The 19,128-nt window shown below is 43.7% G+C and overlaps 1 pseudogene; it reads left to right on the top strand.

The window, feature by feature from the left end:
- LOC121395695 overlaps positions 1-19,128 on the top strand; it is a 191,962-nt pseudogene that overhangs the window by 131,563 nt on the left and 41,271 nt on the right.

Here is a 19,128-nt window from a genome sequence, read left to right as displayed (position 1 = left end):
TAGATGGGGTCAGTGCCCCCCATGTGAAAGCTGGAAAGAGTCAAGAGTAAGCAGTCAAATAATTCAAAAACTACAAAAAAGAAAAAATGAAGGCTAACTGAAAAGTTGGTTATAATTAGCCATTCTGTCTTTCAAAGCACTGCCTGGTTGCTAGGGTAGGCAAGACTGTAGCAACTAGATCCATGCTGCACTGTCAGACCGGAGACCTTACATGGAAAAAAAAGCAAACAATAAATAATGGAGACCATCTTCAAACTGTTTAAAGGTTAAGCTAAAACTTAACTACTACTTTCCCAAATCAAGGGAGAAAGAAACTGTTCTGACAACCGTGACCCCCTCCTTCTTCATTTCCATGTAGTGGTGCAAGACAGTAGCACTGCGGGGCTTGGTGCATGGGACAGGTGTACGGACAGACACACTGCCAAACTTTCTGTCCCAGTCTTGTGCCCTGATCATAGACATGATGATTCAGTGAGGCAGGTCTTCTAGAAGTTGGTTTGAGGCAGTGTTGTACTGGCCCACAGGGATACCAGGAAACTCCCGGGGGCCCTCTTGCTTCTAATCGTTTGGCCTGTTTCATGGTCATTCTCTATTTCTTCATGGGGAAAAAATGCTTAATGGAAGAATAGAGTATAGTAAATAGGTTTAAAAGACTAGGAGAATAAAAAGGTTGAAAGAAGAGAGGAGGAATAATAGTTTGGAAAGTGGGGCCACAGTGTAAGGTTTTCTGTTGGGCCCCTGGTGTCCCAGTCCGACACTGGTTTGAGGCAGATTGTAAGCAGATTGCACTGTGTCATGTAGACAAGTATTGCATTTGATTTTTTAAATTGGGCTCCTATTTCTGTAGTTGGTGTAGGGTGGGATGGACAGGAGGTTAGTAACCTGCAAAGCTAGCCCTGTACTGCCCTGTACTCACTGTATGTACTAAATGAAATGTTGCATGATGTTGTTGATTCCTGTGAGTGATATTTTATATCCTCCCTGACTTTTTCCATGTTGTATATGTTGGGTCATATATATATATATATATATATATATATATCTATATCTCTATATCTCTATATACCTGGTACCCTGGCGCAGTGCTGTGTGTTAGTCAGTAGAAGGAACTGGATCCTCCTGTTCAGCTGTGTGGGTGGGGGATGGGATACAGGTGCTGTGAGGGATTGTCTCTCCACCCTTCTCCCTGGCCACCCTCCCTTTCATCAGCCCCCCTGCCAGCGCGATTCGTACCTTAGGGCCGCCTGAGGCGGCTCCTGCAATGCCGCCCCCCCTCGCCGACTTACCTGTCGGGAGGGGAGGCAGGAACACTAATGCGGAGAGCGCAATTGCGCTCTCTCGCATTCGTAAAGCCGAATTTCCGGTTTAAAAACCGGAAATTCGGCTCTTAAAGGTGCAGGAGCGGCTTTTTGCCGCCCCTGGAAACCGCTCCGGCGTTGCCGCCTGAGGCGAGCGTCTCAGCTCGCCTCATTGGCGGCGCGCCCCTGCTCCTGTCTGCTTACCTTCCTCACCTGATCCCTGCTCAATGCGCTGCCTCTCCTCTTCCTCCCTCTACCTGTCCGTCCTCTCAGCTTCACTAATACCTCTGTAGCCTTCTGTAGCCCCCTTACACTCACCTTCTTCCCTCTCTCTCCTGCCCCATTGCTTTCTCACTGCCCGACTTCCTGTGCCCCCTCTCTTTCTACCGGCCCCACTCACCATTCTGTCTCCATACCCTTTCTTCCAGAACCCTTCTGCTTTATATGTGTGTCTGACTGTGCACTCCCTCTTTCACGTCTCTTTTCCCCATTATTTCTTTTTTTTTATAAATTCTTTATTTATTTTGATTTACTTCCGTCATTTTCAAAACATCACAGGAAATGTCAATACAAACACATCTTCAAGGCATATAGAGAAGTCACATATTTCAAACCAAGGTTCTACATACAGCATCCGTCTAAGCAAAGATACAATTTCAAAAGTATGTTAGTCCTGTGTCAAAATTAAATTAAAGGATCTTCTGAAGAGCGCATAAAGAAGCTCAAGAGAACGGAAAAGAAGAAAGAAAAAAAAAAGAAAAAAAAGACATGAAATAGTAACAAACGGCCTGGGCGGGCCTCTACGGAATAAATAATAGCTCCAAAATTATGGAAGTGAGCACTTTGTAACATGAGTATGAAAATTTAATCCAAGAAAAGAACAGGTATGTAACAGCCGAATCCAGTGGCAGGGGTCTCAACAGTACCAGAAAAGCACATCCACATCATCTATGTTATCAGAGCAGAATAGTCTGGTGATTCAAGAAACTGTGTCCAATGGAACCACTTCAAAGCTAGCCTCTCCTGTAGTTTTGGCCTACTGATGTCCACTTTACAAACTTCGAACTGGTGGATCTCGGTGACCTTCAGTGCCCAATCCTTAAGTGTAGGAATGAGACTCGATTTCCAATATAGTGGAATTAACGACTTTGCAACTGTTATCAAAATGGAAATAAGAGAATTTTTATATTGCGCTGGGACATCTCATTGCTATGTAAAATAAAAAAAGGTGCAGAATCTGGTATAGGCAAGTCTGTGAATCGAGGTAACAGGTGTTTGATTTGAGTCCAAAACAATTGTATGTTAGGGCATTGCCACATAATATGTAAAAGAGTACCGCCGGGTTGGCCGCATCTCCAGCACACATCACATTAGGAAACATTTTTGACAGAGCACTGGGTACTCTGTACCAACGGGAGAGCATCTTGTAATTGTTCTCTAGCAATCTAGAACAGCTAGTAGACGTATATGACTTAGTCACTATCAACTCCCATTCTTCATCTGTAAAAGTAGAAAGTAACTCTTTTTCCCATTGTCGTCGAAAAGCGTACATTGGTGTGTCAGAGCGGCAAATCAACATCTTATAAATTTTAGCAATCTCGTGAGGGTGCGTTCCAGATTAGTAAACATTTGTTCAAATAAAGTGTCATCTGGTCCTGTGTCATCAATAATATTTTTAGCAGCCAAAAAGTGTCGGATTTGGTGTAAGCGTAACAGTTCCAGTGGTGTTGTATTCTCTAGTGGTAATATATCCACCATGGATTTAAGAGATCTGCCGTTAAGTAATTGATAGGCCCAAAGTGAGTTTGTTGAAGTCCAATGTTTAAAGTTTATGGGTCTCAGTCCCGGAGGGAACTCTTTATTATGCAGTAGAGGGGTAATTCTAGAGTTTTCATTGACAAGGCTACGTCTGTATTTTAATGAGTCCCAAATAGCAATAATCTCTGACATAATCGGGTCTGATGATTTGCCAGCCTTTCGATCTGATTTGGTAACCACAAATATGTATCTAGCGGAGTCTCATAATTGGTTTGTACAACACCAATCCACAGTTTGGGGGCTGCAGCACACGGAAATCAAAGATTCTTTGCAGGGTGGCAGCTTTATGATAAGCCCAGAAATCCGGTAAGGCCAGACCCCCTGTCACCTTTGGCTGTGTAAGGTTGTCAAATTTCTGTCTGGCTCGTCGGTCTTTCCAAATATATTTTGAGATAGTAGAGTGCAATTCCTTAAAAAACAAGCTAGGTATCCGGAATGGGACCGTCTGAAACAAATACAAAAAACGGGGGAGAACGTTCATTTTGACAATGCTTATGCGACCGAACCATGAGAAACCAGGTTTATCCCAATGCTGCAGAACAGATTTCACTGTCTTGAGAAGCGGCATAATATTCAGTGACACCCCATCCGCAATGTTTGGTGATACCTTAAGACCTAAGTAGGTAAGATGTTTTGGCACAATCGTGAATATGCAAGTGCTCCGAACATGCTGCATTTCCCGTTGTTGAAGAGAGATGTTAAGAAAACAAGATTTTTGCTGGTTAATTTTCAAATAACTCAGAGTCCCATATACTTCAAATTCATGCAGGATAGCTGGCAATGTAGTTCTGGGGTTCGTGATAAAAAATAGCATGTCATCGGCATATGCTGCCGTTTTATGATGGTAATCCCGAGCAAGCACTCCTGTGATGGTAGAATTCTGTAATCCTTTGTAGGAACGGTTCAAGCGTGAGTATGAACAAAAGGGGGACAGCGGGCAGCCCTGACGCGTACCATTTTTAATATCAAAAGGTTCTGACAAGTCCCATTAATCCGAATCCGTGCCTGCGGTTGTGCATACAGACTTTGGACATAGCGTAAAAAAATGGGGCCAATGCCCACCCAACGAAGGCACTTGAAGATATTTTCCCATTTCACCCTATAAAACGCTTTTTCCGCGTCGGGGGAAAACGGGGCCCATGGGAACATCGTGCGTTGTGCAATAGTAATGATGCGTTACTCAAGCGTTTTGTCTCTGTTTCCCTCCGTGGGACAAACCCCACTTGTTCGGGGTCAAAAATTTGTTGATAAAAATGGTTTAAAACTCTCTGCAAGCACTTTCGCATACGGGTTTTTGTGTAAACATTGAGTAGGGATATCGGCCGAAAACTCTTTACGTCTGCGGGCCCTTCCACTTTTGTGTATCAGTGCAATTTTAACTCTGGAGCATCTAGGGGCAGTTACCGCTGTCGGCAATGATATGGTATTTTTTAGAAAAAAAACGGGAAAAAAAGATGGTGAAAGCGTTTTTAATAAAAAGATGGTAAACCCATCAGGTCCCGGAGCTTAGGGGCGGAGTGTGTTTAAGAGCAGTTGGGTAATCCTCCAAAGATTCGGAGATTCAAGTGTTTGGGTTGCTGGGGAGAGTGAGTTTGGGTGGATTCTTCCCAAGTATGTACCCCATATCTTTTAGCCGCAGGGTGGTTGCAAGATGGTTCGGCTCCATCTCAATATTGTATAAATCTTGTAGAAATCACAAAAAACTGAGGGGATTTTAGTCGTATCATGAGTACTTTCATTAGAGTCCCCGAATTTTTACGATGGGGTCGCGTTGCTTGGCTTTCAAGCGGAACCCTAAAAAATTGGCCAAAATTTTTTTCCCCATGTTAAATAAAGTTTTTTTGATAAAAAATAGCTTTGGTATAAGTTGCTAGTGAATTTTTAAATTTCCCGCCCCCCCCCCCCCCCCCCCTCAATGCGGGGACCGGGGTCAAGCAAGGCTGGGGAATGCCGATGTTTTTGTTGCCCGGTTCCAAGGGTAGCCAGAGATATCAGAATTGGGTTTAACTTTTTGCCTCTGCGTTTTTTAAGTGCCTAACTTGATTAGCTCGCCCTGGACACACTTTTAAATGCGCTTCCCCACAATTTGCGGATTGAGGTAGGAGTGTCTTTTTTCCTTGAAGTATCCCCCCCCCCAAAAAAGCCCCTCTGATATACTGTACAATAGAGAAATCTTCCAGTAAGGTTCGTTTAGTTTCATTGCCAAGTCCTGTAGCGTACCTCCCTCATGTGTCAGACAAAAATCAATACGAGAGTAATTGTTTGGGGGTTGGAAAAAAAACAAATTTGTCCTTTGACTCAGAATTAAGAATGCCAAATCCACCAACTATATCCAGATGACAATGACACAGTTGAGCTAATGACCTGTGGGAAAGACTAGAGTGTTGGAGGAGAAATCTAGAGTGGCTAAAAAACAAAATTTAAGTCCCCACTATATAAAAAACCCCCTCAAAAACCCCTGATCTATCTGTTGGAGTAAGGCCTTGAAATGTCGCAATTCCCCAAATTCGGAAGATAAAGTGAGAAAAAAAGTGTACTTCGTTTCGACCCACCCCCCTTGACCGCTTTCCCATATCCCAGTTTACCGCTTTCTGTTCCAGGTATGCCTTTGTAGGTGATCGGCCACCAGAATCGCCGTGCCCTTGACTGATGCTGAGGTGAACTAGGGTAAAGGGTTTGATACCCTTTTTAACCCAAAAATTTTTGATGTTGCTAGTTTTTAAATGCGTTTCCTGTAGCAGGCGACCTGTACTTATGCCTTTTAAGCTCTATTTGAGACTATTGCGTTCTGGTTTCGTGTTGAGACCCTAATTCACGAAAAATAAACACAATTATCATACATCATCAAAATTTAAAAAGTAGCCCCAAAGGGACATACCTGGAGTAAGTCTTGGGTTCTGCAAAAACAAAGGTGTCCCCCAGAGAGCCCCCAGCACTTTAAAAAAAACTAAACACTTACGTAAACATAATGCATAATCAAATAGTATCTCCATTGCAGACTCAAAAATAAGCAAAGTTGAAAAAACCCGTGGGGAGAATTAGAGATAAGAACTCGTAACTCCCCTTTCCAAAAAAAAAAGGGTTGGGGGATATGTATACGGGGGATCAAATGGAGGGGAAGCGAGATAAACAAAAACAACGAATCTGCAATTTCCCCGTCTCCCCGGATGAAATTTCTCGGAGTAGCGATATCGAGCATAGACTTTTAAAGGGAAAAATAAATGCAACAGGATTGCGAGCCCCTTTAGAGAAAGAGGGACAGAAATAGGAGGAAAAAGAAGGAAGAAAGAGAAAGGGGGGAAAAAAGGAGAAGATGGGTCTAGCAGAAACAAAAAAAAAAAAGAAAAAGGGAAGAAATAAGAGAATAAAGAAGAAAAAAAAGGGGGGGGGGGGAGAAAAACAGCAAAGCTCAAAGGGGAAAAATTAGAAATTCGGGCCTCAAAGGGGGAAGAGGGAGCCATCGTCAGAAAGTTCCCAAATTCAAACAATTTTAGTATGAGAAACCGTTCAGTCCATCCAGGGATTTGAAAATAGTTACCCCCAATAGGATGGGAACCAATGCAGAAAAAGGAACGGATCCTCAGGATCAGGTGCAGTTTGTTAAATTTGTCGGTTCTTGGGTTTGGGTGACCAGTCTGAGACCCAAATTTTGGTAAGGTCCACCGTTTGCGAGTGCTCTCCAATCTGCGAGATCTGGTGCTGATCTCAGTTGGGTTGCAGAACTGGGGAAGATCATTGGTTCCTTAAGGCTGAAGATCTACCATTGGGTTGGCAATTGTGGGAAATGAAACCCCATCTATTTTAAACGTTTCTCCTGAGTAGTGTCGTTAGGGGCCCCAAGCAAAACGCTCTGTGAAGTGAGCCTGCAGGGGCCCGATATATTTAATTTTATGTCCCTCGTATAGATTTGCACTTCAGCCCCGCTTCCTGAAATTCCTCTTCAATTGGGGGCTGTGAAGAAGCAGATGACATTCTCCCGGGTGGTCTCTGAAGGAGGCATTTTTAAGCGGCTCGGTTGCACGGTCAAAAATCAATCGCAGTTTGAGGAATTTGTCAACAGTGGTTAAAGATCTACATAAAGTCGTTTAGTCAGGCTTTTAACTGACTAGGGATCCCCGGGTGCGCAGGTTATTACGGCACCCCTGTTTTCCGGTCTCAGTGCCGCCCTAGCAAATATATAAAACTTAGATGGGGTATCCCCGTTTCCCTGGGTGTATTAATCCTCGCAATGGGGGTTTTGGGGCTGCAGGTAATCTCTTCCATCTTCGGCACTTCTTTTTAAAGGTCTTTAATCCCAGCCCTTTCGGCCCATTGCGCAGCTTTTTATGTTTTTAGCCACTAAACAGATCCGACTTAGTGGAAAAACGCAAGGAGCTTTAAAGAATATCATTGGTGGAAGGGGTGTATAGACTGCTCGTAAGGGAAACCCCTCGGGCTGGGGCTACGACCCTGGCGCATCCGCCATCTTAGAGGGGTTGCGAACTGGCCCTCACTTCTCCCAAAGAAAGACGACACTGAGGGGTTTTCATCGTCGGAGACGGTTTAGGAGGGGAAGGTTTTCTTGCATCCTGCCCCTTAAAAGAGGTCCCAAAGGGCCCTTGCAACCCAAAGCAAGGGAATGCTGGTTGAAACGGAGCTCCCAGATTTTCAGGTCCTTTTTCAGAAAAACTTTCCGCCACGCCCCCCTTTTCCCCTTTAAATTTCAGTGGAAGGTTTTCCCCTATGTTTTTCTCCACACCTCGCCTGAGTTTTTTGAGGGGAGACCTGTCCCTCCGGAAAAGTTTGGAGGAATTTCACCCCAGGTGCTGACAACTAGATAACAAATAAATAAAATGTTACCTTACGTGGGTAATGAATAAACCATTTTTCCATTTTGCACAATTTGTAGGAATTCACAAAAGAGGAGATAGCTAATTTTGAGTAAAAATACTTCTCCATATTCCAAAAAGAAAATTCTGACTCAACCACACTTTTCATATTTTAGTGAAAGAAAGATAGTTTAATTTCGTTTTTTTATTAATTTGTCTTTAAACACATAAAATGGTGAAAAAAACTACATTTCCCCTGACATTTTAAAGTTCAATCAATTCAAAAATAATTTGATCTGATTTGGGTCACCAATCTCAATTTCACGCCTCTGTAGGTGCCCCCGTTGGGAAGACTTAGCATATTAATAGGTTTTACATTATAGTCAGGGCACATGTTCTGTCAAACTCTATAGGTGAAAAACCCCAATTTTAATAAACAGTAAAACCCCAACAAACACGGGAAAAGTGTTTTTATACAATTGATAATGAAAAAAAATTATTTCTAGTTTCTTAATGGGGGGAGGCAATATAGCAATTGGTGAATATAAAACTCCCAACATTTTTTAATTTTTGCAGCAGACACTGAAATAAGGAGAACAAACCCCTAAAATAATATGGCCCAAATGGCATTTTATATAGTGATTATTGCACGAGGCTAAAGTTTCCCGCTGTCATTTGCAGCAATGACCAGGAACTTCAAACTTGTCACAGGGGGTACCAAACTGGAAAATGTCTGTGACACCAATGCTTTAGGGGCCCCTGATTGGCTGTGAGAAGCTAAGCTTTGGGCTCGTCACAAAATTTTTCCCCGGAGAAAATGACTCCCCTGTAATATAAACTGATGGGTACAGTTTGGGTGATTTAAATAATGAGCAATGCACTGGTTCGTGCGACATTAGTAATTAAACTGTATAATTACTATAGCCCCCTTTTATTGTGACATTCGATTCTATGGTACTGTATATTGTGATGGGTCCCCAAGCTCAGTAAGTGACAGCAGCAAAGGAATGTGCAGTGAATCAGAGAAAGAGTGGGGAGGGTACGGGGCATCTTTGGAAACAGATCTTACTGCTAAAGGGCTGTGGTTGCCTTGGCTGGTAAAGAAAGGGAAAAACATATGACCCATTATAGCGGGCTCTTTAGTTAAGCCTTAGTTCCTTTACAGTCCCCGTACAGAGAGTGCTGCCTGTTACTTTTAAAGAGCTAGATTGCAAGGTCTGAAGGCAGTCTAGACCCAAAAACACATCTTCATAGCTGTTAAACCTGTTTTTTTGCTAAATTGGCTGAGTGTAAACATATGCCCGTGTTGTGGACCCAAACAATGCATAATGTTACACCCACAATTTAGGGCATATTACAGCCCTCCCCCTGAGCCTTCATTCCCTTACTCTCTGCTTTTAACACTGTGTGGGGGGTGCAATTGGAGAATGCTCTCCCCAATCTATTAGTTGCCAGAAATTCAATAAGTAAAAAACTTTCAAGTCGTTGCTCTTCAAAATGAACTGTGTGTGCAACAGGTTGGGTTCACAAATAATAAAAGCTATAACGTGTTCTCATCCCACTTGGGAGACAATCTATGCACACGCCCCATTTTATTGCCCCCAAAATCCTATTTTATTCTCTCAAAAAACGGCCGGAAATAAACATGCTTAATTGTTTCCTTTTGTTGGGATTCTATAAATAAAAAATTAGCATATAGCAGAAAATTAATATTTACGCAAAAGGGGGGAATTCACAAAAGTGGTGATAAAAATGTCAGATTTCAACCAAAATTCAAACTTTTATCTCCACTTTGGAAATTGCTTTTAACCTTTAAGTGCACAAAAACGTAGAATTATGTTAGTGGAAAAAATAACTTGAAATGGCCCCAGAATAGATTAACGTTCTGGGAGCACTTCCGGTTCAGGAAAACGGAGGAGCGGCTGTTTAGACCGCTCGCTCTGTTCCTCTCGATCCCCCCGCCCCTAGGCCCAAAGACAAAGGGGAAACGAGTGGGCCCCCGGGGCGCGATCGGCCAGGGCCCAAAAGCAGCAAGGCAACTGTTACTACGTGTCCTGCCGGGTGCAGCCCACACTGCGCCGTCAGCTCCGCCCCCCCAGCACAGGGCCCCGTGACGACACAGATCTCTTCCTGGGGCTCTTCCCCATCGCCCCCAAGTCTCCAGCAACTTTTTTGGTTGTGCAACAATTACAACCCCAAAAACAACAAAACAAAAACTTATTTTAGTAAAAACACTTAGATTTTCAAAAATTTTTTGGGGGTTGGGGGGGGGCCCTTTCACTACTGCACTCACACACACGTCACACGCCACGAACATTAATTTCCAATTGTTCACACGCAAAACCCCATACTGGATTGTGGTTTTTTTTTTTTTTTCTTATCGCTCGTCTTTTTTGGCTGAAAAATGTTTTATTGCCATTACGAATAGCGTATTCGCTAACCGTACTGTGGCAATACCTTTTGTATGTTATTTTGGTGATTATATTTGCAATTTTGGGTATTTTGTGCATTTTTAGCCCATTTTAATTGAAATTTTGCCATTTTATTGCATTTCAGCTCTGCATATGTTGTGTTCACTTGTTTCTCTAGTCGGCCTCCTGTCAAGTGCAGACGTCAGGGTTTGTCTTGATTCACCTCTGAGGCAGGACAGAAAGATTGATGCCTCTTGGCTCCTCCTCCTCTTCATAATAAGTGCTGGCTCCACCATCTTCCCCAGTTTTTTGTCCTGCCTCGGAGGTGAAGGACAGTTATTTTTATTTTATTTTATTATTTTCTAATTATAGTTCTTATTTATTATAATTCTACTTCACAAGGAAGGACTTCTACCACTCTGGATACGCTCAGCTATCCATGAGAAGTGTAAGCGACCAGAATCACCTCACAGGCTAAGTGAGAGTTCATAATCTGCTGTAAACACTGAAACTGTTCAGTGAACAGAACAGGGAAAAGGTCGACATAATTGTTACTGGGGCACGCTGATTGCTGCCTAGATGTGACCACATTACAAGTTATTCTGCTGAACACGCTGAGCTGTTCACTTAGCAGTCAAAAGACATGGATGCCACATTATGGAGGTAAATTCCATATAAACAAGAGGGGACACCTTGTGACACATAGCTAGTCTAGTAGCGAGCTGTGTGCACATCATGCTAGGTTAACATGTTCTTTCATAGCGCAACGGCAGCGTATCTCTCCGGCGCAAGAACCGAGAGAGCCGTTCTGACGTCATCACTGTGCGCGGTCCACCGCGCCAAAATGCAGAGTGCTATAGCGCGCTGACGTCACCGATCGCGATTACAGGCAAACGGCGCTAGTCTTTAACCGCGCATTTACAGGAATAGCAACGCGAGACAGCTTGTCGCAATATTGAGAGTAAAACAGTGATTACTGCGGTTCTCTGGGATATAATACCATGGATCAGACAGATTCCCTCACCGAGTTAAGAGCAGAGATTAACACTGCCAAGAAAAGGGAGACAAGGTCTCAGAAAGAGACCAGATAAATTACCAAAATGCAAGACATGTAAGCATTCCCTAAGGAATCTGAAAAGAACTATTGTTCGATTGCAAACCCAACAGGAGCTCAGATTCGTTGGAGGCCCCAATACTGTCCCCACACCCTCCAAACAGGCTGACAGGGTGGATTCTGCTCTAATACCCCTCCCAGGGTATAAATTCTAGTGGACCCACCACACCTACACCTTTTATCCCATAACCTCTATGTTATCTCAAAGGGCTACAGAGGCCTTAACATCTAGCCCACGTGACCAGGGTGCTACGTCCCAACCACCATTAACCCACCCACATCAATTTGGTGACTTCCTCCAGTGGATAATGAATACAGTTCAACCTCCACAACCCTCAACATCTAGGGAACCTAACAAGCGTAAATCGACCATCCTTTCAGATTCATCTGAGTCAGAGGAGGGTCTGGTTTCAGAGTCAGAAGATGAACTAAATTCCCCACCTACTATCAGAAAAATCTGATCATTCCAATGACACTTCTGACAGTGATTCTGATGAGGAAAACAGTCATTGATAAACCCAGAAGTGTCTAAGAAGCTGTTACGACAAATGCTTCAAACACTTGAAATTAAGGATGAAACAATTCCTCTCTGATAAGCCAGATAAGCTACTAGGGGGCGCAAAAATCTAAGCCAACATACCCAGTTTTTCAAGTCAATTACTCAGGCAGTTGAAGCAGAATGGAATCACCCAGACAGGCGCATTGCGCCCACTCAGAGATTTTTAACACTTTCCTATTCCAGAAGAATTCGAAAAGAAGTGGGATAGAGCACCTAAGGTGGATTCAGCAGTGGCCCACCTTTCCAGACAAACCGCACTACCAGCAGAAGAAGCTGCATTCAAGGACCCTTTAGATCGGCGGATGGAATCCACACTAAAGAAGGCCTATGTTCAAGCGGCCGCCACCTTAAGACCAGCAGTCGCTTCGGCGGGTTTGGCCGTACGGCTAGGCACTGGGCCCTAGAGTTGGCACGCCAACCACCATCCTCTCAACAACAATTACAGTCCGAAGTAGATAAATTAGCAACAGCTCTAGCATTTCTTGGCGAAGCATCCATTGAGGTGGTCAAACTAGCAGCAAAGGCAACTGCGAATGCAGTGGTACTACGGCGAGCTCTCTGGCTTCGTCACTGGACAGGTGACACTGCCTCAAAACTCAAATTGTTATCTCTCAAGTTTACGGGAGACACTTATTCGGTCCAGATCTCAAACAGATTATAGCCGAAGTCACTGGGGGCAAAAGCACCTTCTTACCAGCAGGGAAGAGGCAGAGATTTGATAACTCTAACAAATTTTCAGGCAAGAGACCATGGAATCCGCAAGCTAAGCCTTTCGTTCCTTTCGCAACTACAGGTCGTCCAGACAGACCAGAATAACAAACGCGGTAGGCCCCGCTTGGCATCACCAGAACAGAAACACGAAGAAACCAGCCACAGGCAACCCAGTTCTGCCTGACTCCATCAGGCAGCAGAAGGGGGCAGTCGGGGGCAGACTGCAAAGATACGTGGGCGAATGGGAGACTCATGTGACAGATACAGGGGTGATCACCATTCTTCAACAGGGTTACAGAATTCCCTTCTCCCTCACTTACCACCAAGAAGGTTCGTTCCAACCACTATACCACCACACAAGGAACACATTCTATGGGACACAGTGGAACATCTACTTATCACGGAGGTGATAGAAAAAGTTCCAACACACCTAGAGTTCAAGGGCTTCTACTCCAACCTCTTTCTCATACAGAAAAAGGAAGGTTCCTTCAGACCAATTCTGAATTTGAAACATTGAATCACATGGTTTTACAACAAGAAATTCAAAATGGAATCCATAAGATCGGTCATAGCATCCATGGAGCCAAACATCTTCATGACCTCGATAGATTTACAAGACGCTTACCTCCACATACCCATACACCCTGTATCCAGACAGTATCTCCGGTTCGCCATCCACAATCAACATTACCAATTCACTGCATTGCCTTTTGGACTTTGTACTGCGCCACGTATCTTTACCGAAATTCTCTCTGAGGTACTCCAGTGGTGGCCTACCTCAGATCCCTGGGAATACATATCATACCGTATTTAGACGACCTACTGATCATGGCTTATTCGGAGGCACAATCAGCCAGGGACACAGACATGTGCATACGAGTACTCACCCAACACGGGTGGCTTCTCAAAAACCGCAAGAGCTGCCTAGAGCCTTGCCAGACAATTCAATTCCTCGGACTCTTATTCAATTCCGTCACACAGAAGGTGTCCTTACCTCAGCAAAAGATCATCAAATTGATCTCCACGACTCACACATTTCTGACACGGACTACAAGGTCAGCCGAGGACTGCCTACACCTTCTCGGTCTCATGGTATCCGCCTTAGAGGCCATTCCATTTGCCAGGTTTCACATGAGACCCCTCCAACAAAATTTCCTAACTCATTGGAACAAGAATCACAAGGACCTCCACCAAGTGATACCAATAGAGGAAATAACATGCAAACAATTGACATGGTGGACCCTTTCGCAGAATCTACAAACCGGCCGCAGCAGGGCTCTTCCCCAGTGGGAGATAGTCACGACAGACGCCAGCCTCAAGGGCTGGGGAGCAGTTTACAGATCAAACAATCTTCAGGGACTATGGTCTCCACAGGAGAGTCTGCTACCCATCAATGTGCTCGAACTACGGGCTATCGCCCTAGCCTTAGAGAGTTTAACACAGCTGCTCACATCCCTACCAGTCCGAATCCAGCCCGACAACGCCACAGCTGTAGCGTATATCAACAAGCAGGGCGGAACCCGCAGCAAGGGAGCAATGAACGAGGTAACCCGCATCTTGAGTTGGGCGGAACGGACCGTACCGATGATTTGAGCAGTATTCATCCCGGGAGTCCAGAACTGGGAAGCGGATTACTTAAGCAGAACAACCATAGACCACGGGGAGTGGTCACTCAACAGCGACACCTTCCTTCTTCTAACTCAAAGATGGGGAAGGCCCCAGGTGGATATGCTAGCCTCAAAGCACAACTTCAAGGTCCCCAGCTACTGCGCCAGATCATGGGACCCAGGGGCAGCCTTTGTCGACGCCCTAGTCATCCCCTGGGATTTCGTGCTCATATACGCATTCCCACCGTTGCCGCTTCTACCTCGGATAATTCGGAAGATAAAACACAGCAGAGCAACGCCGATTCTCATTGCACCAGACTGGCCCAACAGAGTTTGGTACTCAGACCTAGTACAGCTCTCCATAGCAAGACCATGGCGACTTCCCTGTCGCCAGTTCTGCTCACCCAAGGCCCTATTCGACACCCCAACCTACCTATGCTCCGTTTGACGGCCTGGCTGTTGAGACCCAATGGTGGACACAGCAGGGTTTCTCACAGAATGCAATAGAGATTCTACTTCAAGCACGAAAACCAACTACGGCTAGAGTGTACCATCGAGTATGGAGACTTTTCATATGCTGGTGTGCCCACCGTCACATCATTTGGGAACATGTCACTACCCAATCGATGATAGAATTTCTCACCGATGGTTTCCAGAAGGGTCTGGCTTTACGTACCCTCAAGACTCAAGTATCGGCTCTATCTGCGCTTACTCATGTACAGTGGGCAGAAGACACTGCTATACGACAATTCTTCAGAGGGGTGCTCAGGAAGAGACCACCTGTACGAGATCCGACCCCAGCTTGGGATCTGCCATTGGTTCTAGCTGCTTTACAACAACCTCCTTTTGAGCCGATGGCGACATGTGCTTTGAAGTGGCTGTCGTTCAAGGTTACCTTCCTCATTGCTATTACATCTGCGAAGCGAGTTTCTGAGATTGCGGCTTTCTCTTGCAAAGAGCCCTGGTTAATCCTCCATGAAGATAAAGTAGTTTTGAGAACTATCCCGGAGTTTTTACCTAAGGTGGTGTCTAGCTTTCATTTGAATGAAGAGATTGTTTTACCTTCATTTTGTCCTCTGCCACAAAATGTCAAAGAGGAACTCCTTCACAAACTAGATGTAGTGCGGGCAGTCCGCATCTATTAGAAACGATCAAGCTCATATCGCACTGCAAACGGCCTCCTAGTGTCTTACGCAGGAGCGACTAAAGGAAGTGCGGTCTCTAAACGGACAATAGCACGGTGGCTGGTGGACACAATCAATTCGGCCTATGATCACAGCCAGAAGGCCAGACCTTTTTCAGTAAAAGCCCACTCTACCAGAGCACAAAGTACTTCTTGGGCTTTACAGAACATGGCATCACCAGAGCAGATCTGCAAAGCAGCCACTTGGGCGTCACCAAACACTTTTGTTCAGTTTTATAAGTTAAATGTTTTTGCTTCTCGAATGGCCACGTTTGGCCGGAAAGTTCTGCAAGCAACAGCAGTACAGAAGTTCAGTTGAGACTTTATGCAGCTACCCACCCTATAAAAGGGACAGCTTGTGGACGTCCCCTGACGTCTGCACTGACAGGAGGGCCGACTAGAGAAAAAAGGGTTTTCTACTTACCGGAAAATCCTTTTCTAGTAGGCCCGAACTGTCAGTGCAGTAAGTCCCACCCAGGCTGATTTTAGTATGGGCACAGGGACATCTTTTTCGCTATCCTTTCCTTTCTATCTGTTGTCACTTGACTTCTTTCTGTCCTTATCTCCACCAACTATGCTTTACAAATAACTGAGGGAAGATGGTGGAGCCAGCACTTATATGAAGGAGGAGGAGGAGCAAGAGGCATCAATCTTTCTGTCCTGCCTCCAGAGGTGAATCAAGACAAAACCCTGACGTCTGCACTGACAGTTCGGGCCTACTAGAAAATGATTTTCCGGTAAGTAGAAACCCTTTTTTCTAGCTGTATAACCTGTTTGGCCCAGCTAAAATATTCTGTGATTCTGGCGGCCGATAACACTAGTCTGGAAAAAAAACATTGATTTTTGTGGTTTTATTGGATTTTTTTGCATTTCACTCTTTTACTGCCTTATTTTGTTTTGCCTTGTAAATTTTATCTACTATATATCCATTTGGGGGTCTCTGTGCGCCACATAGTTTGGTATATCTATGCATATTGGGCATCAAAGTGTTCAGTAGACCCCTGGCGTTCATATTTAGGATGTTTTATGCTGATACGTTACGAAAAGTGGGGCATATAATGGGGTAAAATTCAAGCTTTCTGACGATTTTCAGAAATTTGATAAAAACCGTTATGTTCAGCATTGCTTGGCAGTTTGCAGTAGAAACCCATATTTACCCATATTGGATTCGTCAGAATGTGTACTTTCTGAAAATATATGGTTTTCTGGGGTCTCTGTACTGTTAGGGGGGTCTAATGTCGCATAATACACACACCAGGTGCTTATATTGCAGCAGCCAGCGCGTCAGCCGTGAAAATGTATATACAATATTGTCATTTGGGGGTTTCTGTGCGCCACATAGTTTGGTATATCTATGCATATTCAGCATCAAAGTGTTCAGTAGACCCCTGGCGTTCATATTTAGGATGTTTTATGCTGATAAGTTACGAAATGTGGGGCATATAATGGGGTAAAATTCAAGCTTTGTGACGATTTTCAGAAATTTGATAAAAACGTTACGTTCAGCATTGCTTTGCAGTTTGGCAGTTTGCAGTAGAAACATTTATTTACCCATATTGGATTTGTCAGAATGTGTACTTTCTGAAAATATATGGTTTTCTGGGGTCTCTGTACTGTTAGGTGGTCTAATGTCGCATAATACACACACCGGGTGGTTATATTGCAGCAGCCAGCGCGTCAGCCGTGAAAATGTCTATACATATTGTCATTTGGGGGTCTCTGTGCGCCACATAGTTTGGTATATCTATTCACATTGGGCATCAAACTGTTTAGTAGACCCTTATGTTTATATTTAGGATGCTTTATGCTGGTAATGATACATGGACAATACGATGCTGGAAAGTTGAAGCTTTGAGGCAATTTTTTCCAAATTTGGCAAAGCCTTGCGACTCAGTAGTTTGGAGCAGAAAGGCATGGATACCCATTTTAGATTCGGTGGAATGTGTACTTTCCAAAAATATATGGGTTTTGGGGGGTAAACCTATATTTCTGTGTTTTTACCCCACAAAAATGCAATCAATGCGTTGATTTTTCATTAGCTGAAGTTACCCACGGGACTGTTTGTATGCGCTAACTTCATTTTGAGGCCTCTAAATGCCAGATACTTTGGTAAACTTATGAACTATGACCACCAAAATGTTCAGAGGAACCCTGGCAATCATATTTAGGGTGCTTTTTCTTAGTACGTAATGATACATGGGTGATATGGTGCTGGGAAGTTGAAGGTTTGAGGCAATTTTCAGATATTTCACCAAAACCGACAATTGTGGGAAAGCCTTGCGACTCAGTAGTTTGGAGCAGAAAGGCATGGGTACCCATTTTAGATTCTGTAGAATGTGTACTTTCCAAAAATGTATGGGTTTGGGGGGTAAACATATATTTCTGTGTTTTTACCCCACAAAAATGCAGTCAATGCGTTGATCTTTCATTAGGTGAAGTTACCCACAGGACTATTTGTATGCGCTAACTTCATTTTGGGGCCTCTAAATGCCAGATACTTTGGTAAACTTATGAACAATGGCCACCAAACTGTTTGGAGGAACCCTGGCAATCATATTTAGGGCGCTTTTTCTTGGTGCGTAACGATACATGGGTGATATGGTGCTGGGAAGTTGAAGGTTTGAGGCAATTTTCAGATATTTCACGAAAACCGACAATTTTGGGAAAGCCTTGGGACTCAGTAGTTTGGAGCAGAAAGGCATGGGTACCCATTTTAGATTCTGTAGAATGTGTACTTTCCAAAAATATATGGGTTTGGGGGATAAATATATATTTCTGTGTTTTTACCCCACAAAAAATGCAGTCAATGTGTTGATTTCTCAGTAGCTGAAGTAAAGTCCTGAACAATTTGGATGTGCTAACTTCATATTGGTGTCTCTAAATGCCAGATACTTTGGTAAACCTATGCATAATGGGTATCAAACTGTTCAGTGGACCCCTGGCAATCATATTTCAGGTGCTTTTTCTTGGTACATAATATAGTTTGGGCTATGCGGAGCAGCAAAATAAAACCTTTGAAATGATTTCTGCCTTAGTGCTTTCAAAATTCGGTAATATACTGCCGGGAGTTTTTGAGGTACAGAAGTCCTAAATCTCCCTAAAACTATACATATCTGGTATTGGCACGTTCAAGAGACATAAGGCTTTCCAAATCAGTTGGATTTTCATCCGTAAAATTAAATATTTTTCTGGTATAAATTGATATACGATGAAAAATGGTAGTTTTCCATTTTTTTTTGGTATTTAGCACTAAAAAATTTTTGCACAGGTGGAAATACATGAAAACTCAAGCAGATTTAGAAAGCTCAGTTTCTACCAAAAAAAACAATGTATAGTTTTCCTAGGTAAACTATAGGTTTCCCCTCCGAAAATGCCCCTAAAGTGAGAGAGCACAAAATGTTTCAAAAACGGCTGGCATTTCGCGTAACCAAAATGTGAAATTCTGCTGGCACTTAAAGGGTTAAACAGTTTTCAGATTTTGTCTTTTGCACAACATTTTAAAGACATTTTTTTCTGAATTTGTCTTTAGCTCTTACTACACCTGTCAGCCATCAAATTGGAATTTTTGGGGGAGGGGTTTATTTTACCTAGGAAAATTGTACATCATTTTTTTCAGGAT

Source organism: Xenopus laevis, chromosome 7L, assembly GCF_017654675.1.
Source record: "Xenopus laevis strain J_2021 chromosome 7L, Xenopus_laevis_v10.1, whole genome shotgun sequence".
In the NCBI taxonomy this organism is placed as follows: domain Eukaryota; kingdom Metazoa; phylum Chordata; class Amphibia; order Anura; family Pipidae; genus Xenopus; species Xenopus laevis.
The sequence above is the reverse complement of the archived record's forward strand: the minus strand, read 5'-3'. Positions and strand labels throughout refer to the sequence as shown.